Source organism: Akebia trifoliata, chromosome 14 (genome assembly GCF_017979445.1).
Source record: "Akebia trifoliata isolate Shusen 1 chromosome 14, ASM1797944v1, whole genome shotgun sequence".
Lineage (NCBI taxonomy): Eukaryota > Viridiplantae > Streptophyta > Magnoliopsida > Ranunculales > Lardizabalaceae > Akebia > Akebia trifoliata.
Window position 1 is genome coordinate 18,757,800 of NC_141388.1, and position 22,795 is coordinate 18,780,594.

Consider the following 22,795-nt stretch of genomic DNA (forward strand, 5'->3'; position numbering starts at 1 on the left):
TTAAAATCCTAATCTAAAGAAACCTAGTCAATCAAATAAGACTTAAGTCAAAACCCTAATTCACCTTATTTAAAAGGAGATCTAGTCAAACCCTAATTCTTCCAAAAAAATCTATAAATAGGAGCCTCCACAACCAAATTTCGCAGGTCAAAATAAACCCTAGAAAAAGTAGGTTAAAAAGCCCCCCTAACCTTCCCAAAATCCTAATTTTGAAGTCCTAACCCCTTACCTATCATTCAAACCCTAGTTTTTGTTCATAAACTCCCAGAAACTCTTTATAAAACACTCAGAAATCTATTAAAAAAATTTAAGAAACACTCAGATCTAAGAAGAAGGTACTTCATCTTGGAGATCTGAAGCGGATTCAGTGACAGGAACAAAGCGTGGAGTATCTTACAAGAACCATTCTACCAATTCTAAGGGAACAAATCGTTTATAACATATGGGTATATCTTCTTTTTATCTATTTTATTTATTTATTTTAGGTCTTTTAACAATGTAATCTTCTTGGAAAAAAGTAGAAATCGACGTTTGTCGGGTAGGGTTGGTGCCTAACACCTTCCAACCCTATAACGTGATCCCCGAACATAGTTTCTTTTTGTAAATTAGTTATTTTTATCCATCTTGAGTCGATCCTCGGTTCCTAGACCATAATAACTAGGTGGCGACTCCCAAACCTCGAAAATCAAAAGCGATTTCGCACACCTTGTGGATCGAGGGCGCTTTCAATGGAAACTCCATTGGGGATTTTGAGGATCAAACTTGAAAAGTCCCAAGTATGGGAACATTGCCAAAACGACTTAGTTTTTATTTATTTATTTATTATTTTTTTATTTTTTATTTTTTATTTTTAATTGTTTGTTTATCGATTTATTTATTTTTATTTAATTATTGATCATTTGTTTGGACTTTGAATATTTGGTTTTGGATTGTTAGTTTCTATGGTTCAATCAAGGGTCATCTGGAATGACCTTAAATAATGCAAGATTTCAAGAAGTTAATTAAAGATAAAATGATGATTGTTGAATTGTGAAAATTTTTTTATTGGGCATGGTCAATCTACCCTTTGGCCATATTTTTTTATTTTTCTTCTTCTTCTCAAATAAATTATTTGTGAGTAATGTGGTAAGAAATAAAAAAAATTGTCTTTTTTAATGTTGTTCGTGATGAAGATAAGATTCCAAGAAAAAAAAATATCAAAAAATAAATTTTTTTTTTGCATGGTGTGCTGAGAGTAGAAAACGTCTTTTTTTACTATTTTTATCTTCTTTTGTAATGAAAAAATAAAAAAGAAAAAAACAGCAATGAAAAAAAATTTCCTCTCTCTCTCTCTCTCCACCTTCATCAAATCTCATAGAAGGACCAAGTATCCTCCATTTTTCAAACTCAATCTAATTAGAAGTGCTTGCGATGTACATTTGGAGAAATCGGTATCTTTGATTTTCTGTTTAAAGTTTTTCATTTTTTAAAAGAAAAAAAAAACCTCTTCTTCGTTTTCTTTAACTCAAAGAACATTCTCTCCCAAATCTCATCACATGGTCTGCCTTGATCCTTTTCGTCTTTAATAGAGACCTCTATTCTGCTGGTTCCATATTCTTCAAAATGGGAAAACAATCAACAACCTTGGTTGTTTGATGTAGCTAATATCTGGGAATTGGATGAGGTGTTCTTGCTATTTATGACCACCCCTAGTGTTAGAGTCCGTCATCCACATCTCCTCACCCTTCATAGAAGGACCAAGTATCTTTCGTGTCTCAACTCATTTCGATTAGAGTTGTTTGTGATGTACAATTCTCAATGTTTGAAGAAATTGATGTCCTCAGTTTTTTTTTAAAGTTTTTTTTTAATAAAAACCCTCTTGAATCAGTCGTTGATTTTAATTGAATTTTCACTACCAATTTTTCTTTTTCTCTTCTTCGAAACGTTTGCCATAGTGAATTTATTTTTGAAGATCAGGCACGATCTATAGAGAAAGTGAATTCCATTGCCATAACAGATGCAATATATTTTTTTTCTCCTCTTTCAATGGTTAAGTTCCTCTTGAACTCAGATGTTGCTGCTAGCAATGTACAAAAAAAAGATTTTGATTGAGTGTAATGGTGGCAGCACATATAAAAAAAAATGTGTTCAAAAGTGATGGGTTGTGAGTGTTGATGACAACATAAAAAGGTTTAAAAAAAAAACTGAATAAGCTAGTCTTACTAGCTTAGTAAGGTTTTCTTCCTTACTAAGGTGACAGCAGTTTTTTTTTTGTTTTTTTAAAATTTAAATGAGTTAGAATGTTTTGTGTGTGCTGCCAGCTAAAAAAATAAAATAAAAATGTGTGAGTTGTGTGGTAGTAGTGGTAGCATGATGTGGATTGTGTGTGTTAGCATGAAAAAAAAGGAAATTGCTTTTCTTACTAATGTAGTAAGATTTCAAATCTTGTTAAAGATTTTTTATCTCACCACATGGCATTTAAGAGCATGATCCAATACTATATGCCTATGGCGAATAAAATTCTAAGAATTTCTAAAAGAAAAATTTCAAGAAAATTTTAAAATTTAATTTTTATTTCGATTGTTGATATTAGATTTCATCGCCACCAATTTTCAAAACCTTGGATCTAAATAAAAAAATTTGAATTTCATTGTCGGATCCAAATTTTTTCCATTATATCTAAAAAGGCTATGGTATTGGATTACCGATGAGATGACCACGTTGGTTTATTGACCCTTAGTAAATTTTGAAATCTCTTTGTATGGGTCAAATTAAATTATTTTTCAATTAAAAAAAATTTGCCTAGATTGATCGATGATTAATTATTTTTGGGCTATCCTGGTTGATTGATCATTTTTGTTTTCTTTTTCCCTACCTTGACTGATTGCCTATCTAATATGCCAAAATCTTAATCGATTTATATCTTTGATGTGCATGCATTGATCTTAATTGATGTTATGGATATATATTATATTTTCCGACATGCTAGAAAGATATCTCGAAGTGTATTTTCAGTTTTCAGACCAAATTTTGAGAAATGTGTCCATCACTTGACTTTGGTCCTTGTACGTTGCAAAGAGGTAAATCTAGTCCACAATTGGAAAAATTGCCATTTCATGGTAACATCGGGGATTGTGCTAGGACACATTGTTTCTACGAAGGGAATTGAGGTAGATATGGCAAAGGTAGGTCTAATCGAAAAATTACCACCTCCTAGAACGGTCAAAGAAATTAGGTCATTCTTAGGCCATGCGGGTTTCTATCATAGATTCATTAAAGATTTCGAAAAAATCTCGAAGCCTTTATGTGAGCTATTGGGAAATGATGTTCCTTTCGACTTTTCAGAGTCATGTCTTTCTACGTTCAACAAGCTCAAGTCCGAGTTAACCTCGGCACCCATTATTCAACCTCCAAAATGGAGCATTCCATTCGAAGTTATGTGCGACGTTTCAAATTATGCAATAGGCACTATTTTGGGTCAGCGAATCGAAAAACAACCTCATGTTATCCAATATGCTAGTAAAACCATTAATGATGCTCAGCTTAACTACTCTAAAATAGAGAAGGAAATGTTAGTAGTGATCTATGTCGTTGAAAAATTCCACCCCTACCTCATAGGATCTAAAGTCATGATCTACACAAACTATGTAGCATTGAAGTACCTTTTATCAAAGAAAGATGCTAAAGCAAGGTTAGTCCGTTGGATTCTACTTCTACAACAGTTTGATATAGAGATCCGAGACAGAAAGGAGGTAGAAAATGTCGTAGCTGATCACTTGTCTAGGATAGTTAACAAACCATCCGAGGAGTCCTTACCCATCTCTGAATCCTTTCCCGATGAGGAAATTATGCAAATCTCTCAAGCCAATGCTCCATGGTATGCGAACATTGTCAACTACTTAGTTACATATCAATTCCCAATCGAAATGACTAGCTAAGAGAAACTCCGTCTTCTGTAAAAAAAATGGTATTTCTAGGATGAGTCATACTTGTTTAAGTATTGTCCCAATCAAATCATTAGACGTTGTATTCTAACTTGTGAGCAAGTCAATATCCTAGAGTTATAATCATGCCTGTGGAGGGCACTTCAGTGGTAAGAAAACCGCTATGAAAATCTTACAATGAGATTTTTTCTGGCCTAGTATTTTTCGTGATGCCTACGAGTTTAGAAAATCTTGTGATAGATGTTAGAGATTAGGAAAAATCTCCAAGAGAAATAAAATACCTCAAAATCCTATCTTGATCATTGAAATTTTTGACGTGTAGGGTATAGATTTCATGAGACCATTTCCTATCTCCCAGGATTACCAATATATCCTAGTTACCGTTGATTATATGTCAAAATGGGTCGAAGTTGTGGCATGTAGAACTAATGATCACAAGGTTGTAATAAAATTCATCAAGGAGATAATTTTTTCAAGATTCGATACTCCGCGAGCTATCATAAGTGATGGTGGCTCGCATTTTTGCAACAAGATCTTTGCTGCGTTGATGAAGAAATACCTCATAACGCATAAGGTTGCCACACCTTACCACCCACAAAGAAGTGGGTAAGTGGAGATTTCTAATAGGGAAATAAAGATTATCTTAGAAAAAATAGTCAATCCTTCAAGGAAATATTGGTCTTTGAGATTGAGTGATTCACTTGGGCCTATAGGACTGCATTCAAGACACCCATAGGGATGTCTCCTTACCGGTTAGTTTTTGGTGATGCTTGTCTTCTCCCTGCAGAACTCGAGCATCGTGCATATTGGGCGATCAAGCACCTCAACTTTGATTTTGATAAAGTCGGTGAGAAGCGAAAGTTACAATTAGACGAGTTAGAAGAGATTTGAAATGACTCGTATGATTGTGCTAAAAGGTACAAAGAACGTATCAAATTCTTTCACGATAAGCACATTCTTAGGAGGAATTTCATTTATGATCAAAGAGTTTTGTTGTATGACAAAATTCTCTACCTTTTTTCAGGAAAATTTAAGTCTTGATGGACTGGCCCATATATTATCCAAACAGTTTACCCCCATGGTGCTGTTGAAGTCCTTAATCCTAAGGACGGATTCACTTTCAAAGTGAATGGCTAATGTCTCAAACATTTTCTCGAGTAAGTTCCGCAGGAGGAAGTTCTTCTCATTGATGATCCCGTCTATCAAAGTTAACAAATTTTTTGTCTAGCTGAAGACGTTAAACTTAGCGCTTCTGGAAGGCAGCCCACACGTTTCAGGGGACATTATATTAAATAGCAACAAGACTGTAAGGTCTTTCTCAGGTGTTATCTAACCCACTTCATTTCATTTTGTCAATTTCAATTTTACCTTTGCATGTATATGTTAAAATATTGAGGACAATATAATGTTTAAGTTTGGGGTTGTATGGGTCGGATTTCCATTTATTATTTTCTTCTTTTATACAAAAAAAAAATTGAAAAATATTTGGTTGGCGACTTTGTTGTATTTTGCTCAAAATCTCATCTTGTATCTTTAAGCACTTAGTTAAAAATATTTAATCAATTTTTCATTGGAAGCTATGATATGGAGTTCCCATTTGTGTTTCTCTTAGGTAAAAATTAGAGTAAAGTTATCTTTTGATTTATAGTCACTTCTAATAAGATTACCAAGAGTCTAGATTATATTAAGAGAGCTTGTTACCTTCTTTCTACCTAAAGTTTAAGTAAAAACTAGGTTTGATGAATTTTGACTTCCTTGTTCAATTGGTTGGCTGATTAGAAGAAAAATAGAATTGGGTTGTATACACCTTGTATAGCAACCGTTAAATTAGACAGGGTACCTTGCAAATGGTTACCTAATTTTCTTAGAAAAAGAGTGAAGAAGTAATAGAAAAAAAGAGACCTTTAAAAAAAAATCAAAGATCCAAAAGTTTATGTAAAATTTTAGTAGGGTGAAAGCCATCAAGTGTAAAAATGTGAGTATATTGGAATATCACAGATAAAGTCCCTTAGAGGTATTAAAGTGAATATCCACACTTTTCACTACCTCAAGTAGGATGCTAAGTTTAGAATTAAACCCTAAGTTACTCCAACTATTCTTAAGTAGTTAAAAGGTCGAAACTCATTTTAAGAAATCAAATCTCTTAAATTTCTGAGTTAGAATCACTATCGCTCAAAGGTCAATTTAAGTCTAAGTTTTGTCGTAGAGAAATAAGGGTTGGGACTCCATACTAAACAGTATTTCCAATTCATTGACAAAATAAAAAATAAAAATAAAAAAAGACTTATGCATTTCAATATAAGTTTTGATTTTGATTATTTTTACTTCAAAGTTGTTTTCAAATTTTGTGGGTATATTTTCTACAAACCCTCACGAGTCAAACTCGTCCACTAGGGGTAACCTAGCGGTTCAAGGGTTTGCTGCATTCAGTAAATACAGTCGAAGTGCCTGCGAAAGTGGTAATTTTATTTTTTAAGGACTAAAAAAAGGTAAGTTTGGGGGTGTGATTAGTGTTTCCAAACACTCAATTTTATGCACATTATCCAGATATTTATCTTGATTTTTGTACGAATTTTTTCATATTAAAGTAATAATCATGATAAGCCTCAAAACACCATATTGCATGTTAATTAGGCTTAATTATATATAAATAAATTCATTTACTAGATAAATATAATTACGTGTGTTTCTTGTACAGGAAATCAACATTTTGGAATCAAAATCTCAAGACAAAAGTATTTGGGCCCACTTTGGAATGTCCTAATCCTGAACTCATATTCTCCTCTTTTGTCTTTTTGTGCAAAGAAAAGTGGAAGCTACTTTAGACTCTTCTACACATTTTTCTCTATAAATAGAGTCTCCATTAATAGAGAAAGGGTCCCTCTTGGTTCCCTTATCCAAGACTCATTTAATCTAAGGCTCTTAACCTATTCTCTTATTTTTTGTATTTTTATCTTTTAGTTATTTTCTTTTGGTTAAATAGTCTTGTAAGAAATAGAAGAAGAAGAAGTTGTAAGTTTCTCCATGAAATGAAGAAAAGTTCTTTCATTTCTTATCTTCCCTTTCTTGCAGTGACATTAGGCTAAGTTCCCCTCCATTGGAGAGTGGAAAAGCCTAGAGTATGTTCTTGTATTATTTCTAATTTCATGCCTTTCTTTTATTTAAAATGCTTATGAGTTCTCTTTAAGTTTCTTGCACCATTTATTCTTAATATAGATACTTTATGCTTAGATTAGATCAAGATAAAGTATGTTTAAACCAGATAAATGGTAGTAGGAAGTTTTCAAAGAATTTTACTTTGTTTGTGTTCCCTCATTTCATTTCATTTGCAAAATTTTTTGATCGAAGGAGCTAATACCAAGTCCTTACGATTGAGTTATAAAAAGTCTAGAGACCAGGAATTGCTCATCAACATGTTTTAGGTAGATCCACCTCCGATGGTGTTTTAATGTCATATGTTTACTTACTTTTAATTTAGTTCATTTTCTAGCAATTTTACAACTTCTTATAAGTTCAAAAATACAAAGAAAAATAGTTTTAATTCTTTTTAATTAATTTGAATTTTATTCTCTTAGCTTAACTCTACTCCTCCTTTCTTTGGGGTTCGATCCCCTACTTGCTCCACAAGTAAGGTACAAGTAAGATTATTATTAACTCCGGTGAGAAGAACAACGATAGTCTCATCACAATGCACCAATGATTGTTTGATTTGGTGTTTTATCTTGATGATTTGATGATTGAGCTATATAGTGAACACTTATGATCAGTTTTCTGATAATTACATTTATTTTTATATAATTAAGTCTATATAGCATGGTACAACATGAAATGTGATAAGTTGAGGCTTAACACACTTATTTACCTAATCTAATGAAATAAAAATAAAAATCGAGATAAATACCTGGGGAAAGTACGAATAAATCAATGTTTTGAGACACCGATCACACTCCCAAACTTATATTTTTCTAGTCTCTTAGAAAATAACTTTGTCACTTTTACAAGCATCTCGACTATATTTAACAAATGTAGTAAGCCCTTAAACTACTAGGTTACCCCTAGTGGACAAGTTTGACTCATAATGATTTGTAAAAAATATACCCATAAAATTCAAAACAACTTTCAAAATAATAATGGTCAAAATCAACACTTATATCTAAAAGTACAAGTTCCTTTAAGATTTGTCAATCATTTGAAAGTAATCTTGGTATGGAATCTCAACTCTTATTTCTCTATGATAAAATTTAGACTTAAACTAACCTTTAAGATATAGTGATTCTAACTTAGAAACTTTAGAGATTCAATTTCCTAGAGTGAGTTTCAACCTTCTAACTAATCCGGAATAGTTGGAATAACTTAAGGTTTAATTCTAAACTTAAAATCCTATCTAGGGTAGTGAGAAGTGTGGATATTCATTTTAATACCTCTAAGGGGCTTTATGTATGATATTTCGACATACTCATGTTTTTATACTTGACGGCTTTCACCCGACTAAAACTCTAAATTTTTCTATTTTGATTCTTTTGAATCTTCCTTTCTTTTTCACTTCGAGGGATCTTTTTCTTATTCTTGCTTTTTTACATTTTATTTTTCTTTTCTACCCCTTTTTTACTCTTTTTTAAAGAAAACAGGTAGCCCTTTTCAATGTATTTAGTTTAATTCAATGAATTCTTTTTAAGACATATTCAACCCAATTATATTTTTCTTCTAATCAATCAACCAAATGAATAAGAAAGTCAAAGTTCATCAAACCTTGATTTTTTCCTTATACTCTAGATAGAAAGAAGGCAAAAAACTTACTCTATTCAACATAGACTCTTACTAATCTTATTATAAGTAACTATAAACAAAAGGTGACTTTGCTCTAACTTTTGCTTAAGAGAAACTCGATTGGTCACTCCAAATCAAAATTTCCAACCAAATACTCATTTAGTATTTTTAAGTAAGTGCTTAAAGATACAAGCTAGGATCTTGAACAAAATACAACAAAGTTGCCAAAATATTTTTCAATATTTTTCAAATTTTTATGATTTGTAAATAGAAAATAATAGAAAATAGGTGAAAATTTGATTCTACACCCCAAACTTAAACATAATATTGTCCTCAATATTTTAGTATGCACATGCAAGTACAAAACAAAACTTTACAAAATCAAATGAAATGGGTTGGATAGCACCTAAAAATGATCCTACTGTCTTGCGATATTAATACAATATCCCCTAAAATGAGACAACACACTACTCACCACTGTCGCAACATCGATTGTATTTGTCATATTAATCGTGATCATGTTGTATGATGCCAGAAGCATCACAAAAGATATTATGACCATAGTCTAGGTAATTGGTTCCTAAGTCATGTCGAAAAAAATACACACCAGTATTTTCAACCTTCACCGTGTAAACTAGCACAAGATGAAATAACTACGAAAAGGAAACATATTTTTGAAAAATACTATAAAAAGAAACTATTTTTTAAACAAAACATGGATAGTACAATATTATGATAAAATAACATAACTACTAAGAAAACAAATCCTAATAGCATACTCACAAATAAACTCCTAATGAAACATTTAATCCTTATGAGTTCTACCTCTAATAGTGGTTATCTCAAACTCTCGCACCCTCTTGAGTTGTTCAGTCGCATCGAGACGTCGCTCCAACGCCTTATGCCCTTTATACAACTTACCCATCCCTTTAAATAATTTTGTAAATACTTTCTAGAGGGGTTGTGGTTTGACATCATCCATGAAGGATGTATCCTCAAAATCTGGACTAGACAATCTAGTTTTACTCTCTCTAACTTCTTCAAACTCTAATCCTGGGCGCTCATAACCATTAAGGCTTCTATGATCCTTAAAGTACTCTGGTATCAGTTTCCACAAACCCAGTGCACACTCTACAAAAGACAATACACCCTTGAATTCGGAAAGTTAGATCATCTCGCCTTTGGGCACTAGAACTACCATTGGCATTCCCATACGCCTCTCAAAAATTTGATAGACTAAGTATGGGAAAACAAATTATCGACCCTTCTTGGGTTTGGCATAGACATCGATCAAAGTCTCTAAGATGAGTTGGGATACACAAAAAATAGGATCCCTAATTTGGATCGCATGCATAATGTACATGTGCTTTGCAAAGAGCAAAATATTATTCTACATCCCTAATGTTTGATGCCACCCATTACAAGCAAAGATATTGATTACTTCGAAAGCTCGTTCATAATAATCCTCTGATCCTCTTGCTAATTCGTTGTGAATCAAGACTTAATTGTGTGACAAAGAATTCAAATGGATAGGGTGTCTCGCAAGTTCTATCCTTGAGTTCCACAATTCTAAAAATTGTGTTGATATCTTCAAAATCAATGGCAAACATGATGCCGCGGAACTCAATGGTAAGCAAAGGAATGGTGGGATTGGCTAATGAAAACATAAAATTCTCTCACTAATTACTTGCAATAGACTTTGAAACTGATATAGAGAAAATAGTTCGATCCTTATTCGTTGATGGTCTTGCGAAACTATGTTTTATTGATGCCTCGAAAGTAATGGCCAAAAACAGAGTCTTAAAAAATTGTTTGTTTTGGAAGAAGTTATGGGTACGACTACAATTAGGAAGAGAAAACGATTGACTGCTGAAAAGTTGATGTTGATTAGTAATCAGAAAACTGCGATGCATTGAATAATGAGTTAAACGTAGTAAATGGGAGGAATCTGATGACGCATTGACTACAAACTGGTTATAATTTGATGCTGACTACATTGATCACTTCAGATCAATCAAATACAACTCAGCTTAGCAGTTCAAGGGAAGATAGTTATCATCATAGAGCAGGGGCTTTATTGTTATAAAGTAATGTCCTTTGGTCTAAAAAATGTGGGGGCTACTTATCAGAGGTTAGTAACAGAGCATTTCAGAGACCTATTGAGCAGAACAACGGAAGTATACATAAATGACCTACTGGTCAAAAGTAAGGGGAAGGAATACCATGTTACTGATTTAGAATAAGTTTTTTCCCAGATAAGGAAAGTAAGGATGAACCTCAACCTAGAGAAATACACTTTAAAATTAACTTCAGGGAAATTCTTGGGTTACTTGGTCACGAAGAAAAGGGATCGAAGCTAATTCAGATCAGATCAAAATATTATTAGAAATGCCTTCGTTAAAGACTTAGAAACAAGTCCAAAAGCTAACAGGAGAGTAGCTAACCTAAATTGTTTCATTGCCAGGTCTTATAATAAATGCAAACCCTTGTAGCAATTGTTGTGAAAAACTCTAAGTTGAGTGGATAAAATAGTGTAAGCAGGCATTTTCAGAGTTGAAGAGGTACCTCGACAAACAACTCATACTCTTAAAGTCCAAAGTTAGAGAAGAGCTAGGATTGTACTTGGTCACTCAGAGCATGCACGTAACTCAATTTTTGTTAGGATCAGAGCAGTAGCAAAGCAACCCATCTACTTTCTGAGCAAAACCTTTACGAATGTAGAAATGTGTTATTCAAGACTCGAGATAATGGGATTAGCCTTAGTCTACACAACGCTACGCTTGAGACCATATTTCTAGGAGGATCAAGTGCAAGTCATCACAGGATTTCCCTTAAAGTCTGTATTAGGAAAAATGAAAGGGTCGGGCAAAATGGTAAAATGGGCGGTGCAGCTACCAGAGTTTAGGCTTGAATTCAAACCTAGAATTTCGTTGAAGGGTCAAATGGTAGCTGATTTCATAACAGACTTCCGGATGAAAGAGAAAGCAAATCTATTGGTAGAAGAATTGGAATCCGTGGACAGTGAGGAAGAGTTGCAAAGCGGCCCAAGATGGAAACCCTATGTGGATAGATCATCCAATTGCAAAATATTAGACCTGGGTTTTGGTCGGTTCGTCCACGGTCTTCACCAGGTAACTCCTCGCTATCTGCTTTGTTATTTCTACACGCTTAACGTTCTTTTCCTTATTTTGTAGGCCCATGTTTATGGGAATCTGGCCTTCCTAAAGTGGTGTGAGGCTGAGAACCAGGTAGCTATCCTGGCCAGAGAGCAAGAGGAAAAAATAATCATGCTCCGAGATAAACTATCCTTTTCTAGCTAATTTTCTCGGTAGGTTTAAGAGGAGATGAAGGCTAATCTAGCCCAATTTTCCAAGGTAAGCCTAGGTTTGGAGGCCTTTAATAGAAAGTTGACAGATCTTCAGGGTATTCTCAAACTGGAACTGACCGACTATAAAGAAATGGTGCAACGGAGAGATGCAGAGTTAGTGGAGCTCTAACAAAGAGTGTGGCAATAAGAACTTGAGCTGGGGTCTCTGAGAACAAGTGTTGATTCAGCCAGGATGGCTCAAGCTAAAGAAGATGAGGTTGAGGCCAAAAAATTATTGGGGCAACTACAAGCCCAATACTCTCGGTTGTTGGAGAAGGCTTCTACAAAAGCCTACCACGAAGGCTTTGAGGATGCTCAACTTCAGTACGAAAAGGAATAGGAAAAGGGGGACGATCAAGAAGACATGGATGACGCTCCTTTGGTATCTCCCATAAAAAACTTACCTTAGGCTGGACACATTTCTCCCTTCTAGGTGGATGATGAGGAAAATCCCATTGCTATCTTTCATTGAGCTCCTGGGGACCTTTTGGAGGTTGGTGGTACCTTCGAACTAAATCCTACTCCAATAACGAATTCTTCAACTTTGTCTAGCGATCTACCCCTGCTCACCCTTCTGACCAACCATCTATTCTTGTCATTATCGTGGACCAGGATGAAGCCACTGATCGTTCATGTTCTACTGTTGAAGCCGACCCTCCTACTGCTCCTTCTACCAAGGCTAATCCTTCTACTATTGTTACTCAAAATTCTCCCTCGGTTAGTAAGCCTTCCTCTCTTGAACAATGATTTGCTTTTAGTATTATGTCACTGTATTTTGTACTATCCATACTTTGAGATCTCTCCTTTGTACTTTCTATTAGTGGAAATTTTTTGCATCTATACACTTGTTGTTACACACATATCTTGTTAATTTGTTTTCTAACTTAGCACATTTCAACATTATGTTCTTCTTATTTCACTGCTACTCTGCTTACGCTGGCTAAACTACTCACACGCTCTTCACACTGCCCCTTATGTATAACTTATGCATAAATTGCTATTCTGCATTCATAATCAGCTTACTGTACTTTAACAATCAGCTCATTTTTACTTTCTACTTTAACAATTAGCTCACTTTTACCACATTCTCCCCCTAAGTTCTACCTTAAGTAAGTGTTACTTTAGGTGGAACCTTTTACTGGGCAAAATCTGTAAACAACTATTTTAGTTTACTGTCCTTGGAGAAGGCTCTAACTCTACTTTAACTTTTTGACTTTGTCAATCGACTAAATTTACTACTAGTGAACTCGTGATAAAGTAAGACCCCAACCAGTTTCTTACTCTACCAACGAAGGCAGAGAAGACTCATATAAGTTCGGATCTCGGTTGGATCCACACAATGTTTTTGTTATTCATATAAGAGTTGAGCCCCGACCAGCTTCTTATTCTACCAATAAAGGCAGAGAAGACCCACATAAGCCAGAATAGGGCCCCGACCAGTTTCTTACTCTGTTAATGAAAGTTGAGAATACCCACATAGATCAGGATCCCAACTGGATCCACATAGTACTTTTGTTACTCATGTCATAGTTGGGCCTCAACCAGCTTCTTACTCTGCCAATGAAGGTAGAAAAGACCCACGTAGGCCCGGATCCCAACTGGATCCCTCTTCCCTGCTAATTCTTGTATAAAAATTTAGAACAACTAAGGTAAAATATTTATTGATAATACCTTTTCAAATAACATGCATTCCACGGTCTAGGCAGCTCCTGACCGAAAATCGTTATTAAATAGTAAGCTCCCCTTTGGCCCATTCTTGCTACCTTGTATGGCCCTTCTCAATTTACACCTAACTTGCCATTGTTCTGCTCTTTCATGTTTTGAAATATTCACCATAGCACTAAGTCTCCTACGTGAAACTATCGAGGGCGGACCTTCTTACTGAATTAGTTTTGCAGCTTCTTGTGATAATGTTCTAATCTGACCAGTGATGCATCTTACTTTTCTTCTAATAGATCTAGTTCTACAGCCATCTGTTCGTCATTTCTGCCAGTCTATACTACTTTGGACCGCACTGTAGGGAAACTGTTCTTTGTAGGGATCACCACTTCCATTCCGTAGGCCATCATGAATGAAGTCATTCCTATAGAAGTTCTGGCGGTTGTCTTGTAAGTTATAAGACTCCATACAAGACTATTGTCCACATAACACTTGCCTCCCCTAGCCTCTTCTTAAATGTATCTATCAACACTTTATTTGTAGCCTCGGCTTGCCCGTTGCCTTCTGGGTACTGTGGTGTGGGAAACAACTGTGTTATTCCATGTTTACTACAAAATTCTCTAATTTGCTCTCTAGTAAACTGTCTTCCATTATCGGATACTATGAAGTGTGGTAAACCAAACCTGCAGATAATGTTCTCCTAAATAAACTTTTGAACTTCTTGTTGTCAAACCCTAGCTAGAAGGAGTACCTCTGCCCACTTAGTAAAATAGTCTGTCACTATTAATTAGAAGGTCAGATTGCTTGGGGCCCTAGTGTCACAATCGTGTTCTTTTGAAACAAGGTCATGCGACACAAAGGGGTGCTAATCCTCAAGCAAGTTTGTAAAAATGATCGTACACCACAAATGTAACTAGTAAACAAGATAATGGGACAACATGAAGCAAAGCCTGGAGGCAACTTTGTTGATATAATATTGATTACATGGGCTAACACGTTACAAAAACAAATAGGTGTATTACAATGCAACTGATGATCTATGACACGCAGGACATCCACGTAGCTTGGCGTGAGGGCTCGAGTCAAATTGGGTGTAGGCCGAGGATAGGGAAGCACTAGACACTCTTCCTCCAAAGAGTATGCTAAGTCTTTCCTAGGTTTCTAGAAGGAAACATCAAAAGTGGAGGTCTATTATACTCCCTTATTACTAAAATACCACTAAGCTAACATATATGCCTTGGCATGAGGCTGATATGGCTTCATATTGAGCCTTACATAGTGTTACATGGGTACTCTTGGGTGACTCCGGGAGCTACACCTAACTCTAGGTGATAGAATGTATGGTCATCATAGTTTCTCCTACCTATTCTATAGTCGTCATCGTCGCATTGTCTTGATAAACTCTTTAATTTTCTACTTGAGCGGTAATAGGTTCTCTACACTCTCCAAGGTAGATTCACATTCTGGCTTATTCTTCTATGTGATGAAATACACCACATGCTGTTACTGTTGTTATTGGCTTAATCTGCTACTAACTTGACGCCTTCGACAACTTTGTCGACACACATTCTAGCTAAATAGCTGAATTAGAAGATGTATATGTTAAAATACTGCATGTAGGATCTGTTGGATCTGCGTGCTTTGACTTGAGACTTTTTGCATGGAAGACAAGGTGAATGTTGCGTAACATTTACAGTAACCAAAGTTTAGCAAACCTGTACATTCTTGGACTCTATCTCTTACAGCCAGAAACAATAGTGTGAGGAGTTAAATACTATTGGCCTGTGATAATTTCAAAAGATTTCTTGTTCAAGGAAAAGCTCTTTTAAAGGTTGAAATTGAACTAATTAGCCCAATTCTTATGTTTGAAATTGGCAAGATGCCTGAAATACTCTAACACATAATTGAATCTCTCTATTTGCCAATCTGATTAAAGATGTCCACTGGTTGGAAATTCAAGTTGAAACCCAAGTAATCTACACAGTTTGTCCCATAACTTCCCTGTGAACCTTGAATCACTAACACTAACAATACTTTGAGGCACACCTCAATACTTGATGACACTCTTGTGAAGTAACTGAGAGGCTTCATCTGCAACCTGAACTTGATAGTAACCTGATTTCAAACCCAACTTTAAAGAGTACTTGACTGCTCCTAAGTCGACAATCCGTTGGATAGGATATTTGTTATAGATAAAAATCTTGTTTAACGTTCGGTAATCGACACAACGTCGCAATAACCCATAATGTTGTTTGCGTAATTCAGTTATTCTTGAAGGACTCATCCTGTAAGGCCCTCTCACTGGAGGCGTGGTACAAGGTAGCAGTTCATTATAATGATCATATGACCTACGTTACGGTTTTATCTTCGAAAGGTCATTCGACATCACATCATGAACTTCTATCAATACCTATGTAACCAAAGTTGGAGTTGAACTATGGTCCTGATCATCAGGTTCAACTCATAAGGTAGCAATGTATGGTTTCTCACATTTCTTCAACCCTTCTTTAGCTAAAGGGCAGAAATCATCTTTCCCTCTTCTTTACAGGTGAAGACGAAAATGAAGCTTAGACATTCACCTAGCATGCTTAATGTGTTGGCGAATGGCATCAGTACAACCTTATTCTATCGCAAGAAATCCATCCCAATGATAACTTTGAATTCATCGAAAGGAACTGCGAATAAATCAAGCTTACCCTTTCATGTGCCTATCTTGACGAACATTACTTGGTCGACCCTTGGATAAGAGTGGTCTGGAAGTTTACAACTTTCATGCAGCTTTAGCCTTTCTCTAGTCAGATATTGAGATGCTTCACTTCTACAGGGGTAATGAAGCTATACGTAGCTCCTGTATCAACCATTGCTTGGGTGGTCTTGCCACCAACTTCAATATTAACATACATAAGACCCTTCCGTTGACGACTTTTCTAAGTCACAGAGGTTTGCTTTATTGCATTCAACAAATGCATGGCTCCCATGTGAGGAGAATCTTCATCACCTTGCCCACTCGTACTCTCATGAGTAGGGTCATTCTAGGAGGCTAATAATGCGTACAACTTACTTCGCTGTGGGCATTTGAACATTTTTTGAGGACTACCACATATCATGTATTTAAGCTTGTGGCGGTACTTGGCAAGCCAGGTACTTCTATTTTATGAAGATGAGGAATTCCATTGGGATTCCTAACTAGAACTATGTTTGTGCCCTTCATTTTTACCATCGAAGGCTTATTTGTGCGCTCATGTTGTTTGGAGTTGTAACACCCCAAATTTTTAATTCGTATCTCGAGGAAAAATAAATAGTGGAATTTTAAGAAAATCTTGAAAGTGGGACTTAGGGTAAAACTGTGCGACCTTGTTCTGATCATTTTTAATGGAATCTGACCTCACCATTAGATTTAAAATGATCGAAAAACATAGTTTAGCCTATAAGCACGCTCAAATGCGAGTCCAAATATAAAAGTTGCAAAATCCTCGATTACCGGGTCGGACCAAGCTAAAATAGTGACTTTTTGTTAGAACAATAATTTTTAAAATTCGATTATACCATTGGGTTCATAACGAAAAATTATTCAACATAGACTATTTATTTGTCATTTTTGGAGATCAGGAAGTCGAATTATCGCCAAAAACGAAAACGACATCAAGTTTAGGGGTCACGTCAGGCCAAAAATGTAAATTTTTGATGGAGACATAATTGTAGAAATTGACTATACCATTAGATCCGGAACGAAAAATTAGACAAAATAGAGTATTCGTTTGTCAGATTTGGAGTCCGAATGATCAAGTTATCGACGATCCAAACAATTGACAAAATACCAATTTCGTCCCAACTTTTATATAAAAAAAAAAAAAAAAAAATTTTAATTTTTTTTTAAACCCATCTTCCCCAACGCGTCATATGGCCGAGACATATAAAACGAAAAATTTGATTTTCCTCCGATTCTTCCACCTCAGATCTCTCACAAACGGCTCGCCGTCGACGATCGACGCAGAAGGGAGAAATGTCCGCAGCTACGTTCTCTACAAAACCCACCCAACCTTTCTTCGTTTCACTTTCTATTTCATCCGATATCGTAAAAAATCAGTCGTATTTGGATACGAAAATTTCGAAACTTTGACCTCGGATTTCGTCCGTTTCGGGGTCAAATCGCTTTCCGACGTAGAAGGGAGAAACGTCCGCAGCCTCATTCTTTACATAACCCAACCAAGTTCCTTCCGTTTTCTTGTCTTTTTCACCCCGTATAGTAAAAAATCAGCCGTATTTTTATACGGAGATTTTCGTAACTTCGACCTCGGTTTTCATCGATTTCGGGGTCAAACCACCTTTCGCCGTAGAAGGGAGAAGAGACGAACACGTCGAGATCTTCAAAACCACCAAGCCAGTTTCGAAAATCAGCCGCTTCGAAGTTCGGTCCATCTCGATTATCGCGCCAATCGCCTCGATTTTCGCGCACGTGCTTCGATCCTTTCGCCTAGACATTGTAAGGAACTCTCAATTTCTATTAGTAATCATAGATTGTGAAAATTGCATTTAGGATTTTATTGGAAAAATTTGAATGTATTTCCGAAATATAGAATTCTTTGTTTATTTCAAAATTCACGCCAGAAATTGCATGTTTGATATGTTTAATTGTATTTTTAACAAATTATACGTGGGTAGAGTATTTTAACGGGTTATTGCCATAAATTGGGTCTTGTGCACTGCTCGGACCCCGTTTTGATATGAAATTTGTATTTTTTTTTCAATATTATTGATAGAAATAAATTCTATAGTTGAAAAATGTGATTTAATATTCAATGAACTCATATTGAGTTGATGAATATCAGAAAATAGATATTTTATGAAGAGATTGAAAACTGTAAAAGTCGAAAAAAGGGAAAAATGGTATGAAACGGTAAAATGTCAGAGTCACACCCAAGGGGTGATGTCTGCATTTTACGTTGTTGTGTTGTATGCAGGTTGGTGAACGGATATCCAGGGATAATGTTACTGGTTGCATGTTTATTTACTTTCTGTTAGCGTGAGGCGCTCTGTTATGTTATTTATTTTAGGCCGGGTGGCCACACTTGCATGGTAGGAAACTGGATATCTATTCTCAACCTTGTATTGTTAATTTCTCTTTTGTTTTCAAATGAAAATAATATATATATGTAGCTATTTTGTGAGCTGTTAAAGAGTTTGTGAATGCCTGAAGGGATAGTGCGTCATATCATCCGGAGTGGTGTACTATCCTGGGATGTACGGTAGGGACCACCAAACTCATACGTGGTATGGGACGCGTATGAGAGTGGAGTCACAACTGGAATCCGGGTTTATTCCTCTCTATCTTTACCAGTGAACTTGTAATGTAAAGGTGGTCGTATACGAATGGTTTGTATATTTGGGAATCACTTGCACGCCTGATAGGCATAGACGAAGATGATTAGTCAGTGATCACTAACAATCTATAGTAGTCGAACGTTCTGACACATCGAAAAGAGACCCATTGCTTACGGTCACGTCAAACGGCCAGCCTGAGCCGGATAAATGGTCAACCAAACGTGGTAAGGGCAGCGACCGGCCACAAAATCAGGAACTAAAAGCCAGAAAGGAATTGTAACATCATGTCCCGACTGGGAGCGATCCAGTCGTGAATCCCAACTCTCTAATTCCAATACTCCACCATCGTGTATTATCTATCTGTTGCTTATTTTGATATATAAAATGAAATGCATGTTTATTGTTTCCATTTGATCAATTAGATTTGTATAAAAAGAGAATGTTATAGTGAGTACTGCTGATCGATGTAATGTGAGTTTTAAAATATTTAGTTGCTCATCCCTGGCTATATGTACCAGTTAATCGTAGTTTTCTTCTGTAAAACTTTGTTTATTTTAAAATGATTCAGTATGTTTATTCGTTCATGTTAGGAGAGGTTATTGGCAGAAATTGTTGTTTCCTTACTGGGTAACCATTGTTACTCACCCTTTCATCCTCCATTTTTTTAGTTTCAGATCCGAAGCTTAGCGAGGCAGGAGTAGAACATGAGTGAGAATCATCTGGTGGGTCAGATAGACAGCCAGAGTCCGTCACCTGGTAAGTATTGGAGTTATACTCCATTTGTCTAGGAGTATTATAGATTTGTATTGAGCGTTAGGACTCTTGTTAGAGTGAGAAAATTTTGTATAATCCCGTAAATTTTCTTCTTCCGCACTCTGATAATTCGTACGTTATTAGACGTGTATAAGCTTCCGCTAGTATTATATTTTGTATATGTATGCAGGATTGTATGTCGTTTATCAGGTGCAGGTTGAATGCCTTGGAATGCTAACATAAACAGAGGAGACCATGCCGAAATTTCGAGGTGCCACTTAGTACCTCGAGATCTGACATGGGGATTTGTATTAGCATTCGGCGGGGCGCCACAGGAGTAGCCCTTCGAGTGAGGGTATATATTATATGTGCTCCCATCGTGGGAGTATAATCAGTTAATCGCTTGATTGCGACAATTGCAGATGCGAAATCTTGTACACGTTGTCTTTGAAACTCTATCTGAACCCAAAGCTTGAGCCTTTCTTGGAATGAGAACAACTTGTCATTCTCTGACATATCACGAATATCAAGCATCAAGTTAGAAAACTACTTCACGTAATTGTAAATTATACCTATCTAATGGAGCTGCCTCAACTTTCTACAGGTAATGAACTCCACATTTTTTGATAAAAACTGATGTTTCAACTCCCTTTTAAGGTCATCCCATGTATCATGGAACATTGGCCACTTTCCATCTTGGTGTACTTTGTTTGCCACCATAGTTTGGCATTACTTGCAATATACATAAAAGTTGTTGTGACATTTACCTATTTGAAATATGGACGAACAACACAGAAGTACTGCTCTATGTCAAATAGGAAATTCTTGAGTTCTTTTGCATCACGTGCACTACTAAAGGTTCGTGACTCGGGGATTCGCAGGTGCGAGGGAGGAACTTCACTATTGGTAGGCCTTTTATTACTGATGACTTTGACAAGGAGACTTACCTTCGTAATGAGCTTTGTGATTTATTCAAGAAGGTTGGCTAGGGATCCTCGGGTATCTTCTTCGAGGTCAACTACTCTAGTAATGAGGGTCATAAATTCTTCTTTCAATGTGTTCTGACGACCATTTAGTTGCCCAACACCATCAACAAGACTCGATAGCTGGGCTATCTTATCTTCAAGTAGCTCAATACGTTCTTCGCGGTACTTTTCTCTCCACTTGCCACTGTTTGCGTGAACTAAATGGAAACTAGGGGAAGAGCTTGGTGTTGAAACCAATGTGAACCTGAACCAACATGGTTTGAATACCAACTGTATTCTAATAACTAAGCTCTAATACCAACTGTTACGACCGTGTTCTTTCGAAGTGAGGTCGTGCAGCGCAAGAGGTGCTAATCTACAAGTAAGCTTGTAAAAATGATCGTACACCACAAACGTAGCTAACAAACAAGGTAACGGGGCAACACGAAACAAAGTCCAAAGGCAACTTTGTTGAATAATATTGATTACATGGGGTTACACGTTACAAAGGAAACTCATATTCTCCTCTTTTGTCTTTTTGTGTAAAGAAAAGTGGAGGGTACTTTTAGACTCTTATACACACATTTTTTTCTATAAATAGAGCCTCAATATCTAGAGAAAGGGTCCCCTCTTAGTTCTCTTATCCAAGACTCCTTTAATCTAAGGCTCTTAGCCTATTCTCTTATTTTTTATATTTTTATCTTCTAGTTATTTTCTTTTGATTAAATAGTCTTGTCAGAAATAGAAGAAGAAGAAGAAGTTGTAAGTTTCTTCATGAAATGAAGAAATTTTTTTTCATCTCTTATCTTCCCTCTCTTGCAATGACATTAGGCTAAGTTCCCCTCTATTGGAGAGTGGAAAAGCCTAGATCAAGTTCTTGTGTTGTTTCTAATTTCATGCATTTCTTTTATTTAAAATGCATATGAGTTCTCTTTAAGTTTCTTGCACCTTTTATTCTTAATATAGATACTTTATGCTTAGATTAGATCAAGATAAAGTAGACTTAAACTAGATAATTGGTAGTAGGAAGTTTTCAAAGATTTTTTACATTTTTTATGTTCCCTCATTTCATTTCATTTGCAAAACTTTTCGATCTAAAGAGCTAACACCAAGCCCTTACGATTGAGTTATAAAAAGGCTAGAGACTAGGAATTGCTCATCAACATGTTTTAGGTAGATCTACCTCCAATGGTGCTTTAATTTCATAAGTTTACTTGCTTTTAATTTCATTTAATTTAGTTCATTTTCTAGTAATTTTACATATTCTTATAAGTTCAAAAATACAAAGAAAAACAGTTTTAATTCCTTTTAGTTAATTTGAATTTTATCCTCTTAGCTTAACTCCACTCCTCCTTTCTCTTGGGTTCGATCCCCTACTTGCTCCACAAGTAAGGTAAAAGTAAGATTATTATTAACTCCAACGAGAAGAACAACGATAGTCTCATCAAGAGAGTACTTTATGCACCAAAGATCGTACCCCGAATGATTTTCACGGTCCCCCTTGTGAATCTCAACACCTTTCTGGCCTCCTCCGGAACTAGGCACTGTAGGAGTGGTCCCACTACTGACTTTTTGTACATAGTCCCGTCTAGGACAATGTACCTTTCTACCTGGCTCTTGGCTTGGCTAGCCTCCTTAGGATCACTTGGCAACTCTCCCTACTACAAGAAGGTTAAGATCGAGTTCATCCAACCTTAGTCTCTTATGGCTGTTACCATGCTAGCCAACCCAGGCTCTTCTATCTTCGGACGTTCCTAAAAGCCCAACAACAATTCTCTCTTGCCTTGCCCAGCTAGCATTGAGGCGATATAGGATAGAGCGTCTGCATGCTTGTTATTTGTTTGGGGTATATGCTCTACTTTGATCGCTCTTACGCGATGCATAGTAGATTTGATCTTCTCTAGGTAGAGTTGTATCCTAGGATCTCAGGCTTCGAACGTCCCATTGATGTGATTTACCACTAACTATGAGTCGTTATAGACTCTTGCCTCAGCTACCCCAAATCATACTAAAGATTGGAGGCCGAGTAGTATCGCCTC

The 22,795-nt window shown here is 36.0% G+C and overlaps 1 long non-coding RNA gene across 1 annotated transcript; it reads left to right on the plus strand.

Annotated features, from left to right (window-relative positions):
• Window positions 1-17,513: 17,513 nt before the first annotated feature.
• On the plus strand, window positions 17,514-19,980 carry LOC147386500 (uncharacterized). Its single transcript, XR_015172058.1, has 2 exons — window positions 17,514-18,199; window positions 19,707-19,980. It is a non-coding gene; the product is annotated as an uncharacterized LOC147386500 (long non-coding RNA).
• The last annotated feature ends 2,815 nt before the right edge of the window (window positions 19,981-22,795 follow it).